This window comes from Elephantulus edwardii, unplaced genomic scaffold (genome assembly GCF_000299155.1).
Source record: "Elephantulus edwardii isolate Elephantulus edwardi_28Jun2011 unplaced genomic scaffold, EleEdw1.0 scaffold00444, whole genome shotgun sequence".
NCBI classification, from domain to species: domain Eukaryota; kingdom Metazoa; phylum Chordata; class Mammalia; order Macroscelidea; family Macroscelididae; genus Elephantulus; species Elephantulus edwardii.
Window position 1 is genome coordinate 771,639 of NW_006400194.1, and position 700 is coordinate 772,338.

Genomic DNA, 700 nt, shown 5'->3' on the forward strand with positions numbered 1-700 from the left:
AAAATCAATCTCCACAATGGTCTGTGTGTTTCCTATTGCCAAAGGGTCCCTTTAGAGTAGTGAGAGAAGATCTTCACCCTGAAACCTACAGTGTCCCTTTTCAGCTGGAAGTAGCTAAGAGAATATGCCCTCCCCTTTTCCTTATGAATCAGGGTGCAATCTCTCTCAGGGAAGAGTGATAGGGAATTGCAAAGGACACACTGACAAAGGAGATTAATCAGAACTGGTTTTGACAAGCACTATGGCAATGGGACAATTAAAACAGACTTTCAAGGAAATAAAAAAAGGAGAGGAACTAACTCGGGGGGGGTAGAGAAAATAGTGCAACAATGAATGAATGAAAATCCAAAATCTCTGTAAATGTTCATTAAAGTGAATAAAATTTAAAAAAAATTAGGAAAAAAGAACGAAAGAATACCTAGAATGTATTATGAGGAACTGGGAACTCCCCATTCAAGAAGCACAGTGAACATCAAATAGACTAAACCCAAAAATAAAAACATCAAGATATATATAGTCAGAGCTCTGGTGGCTGGCCTAGTGGCAAGAAGCTGCACTACAATCCCAGAGGTACACAGTTCGAATCGACCAGATCCTCTGCTGGAGAAGAAGAGGGAATCTCCTTTTTTTTTCTTTAATGGTGCCAATTTTAAATACATCTTTATTTGAGACATTGCATTTTCCACTTACAATACAGTGA

At 38.4% G+C, this 700-nt stretch overlaps 1 pseudogene; it reads right to left on the minus strand.

Annotated features, from left to right (window-relative positions):
- LOC102863376 overlaps nucleotides 1–700 on the minus strand; it is a 19,183-nt pseudogene that overhangs the window by 16,411 nt on the left and 2,072 nt on the right.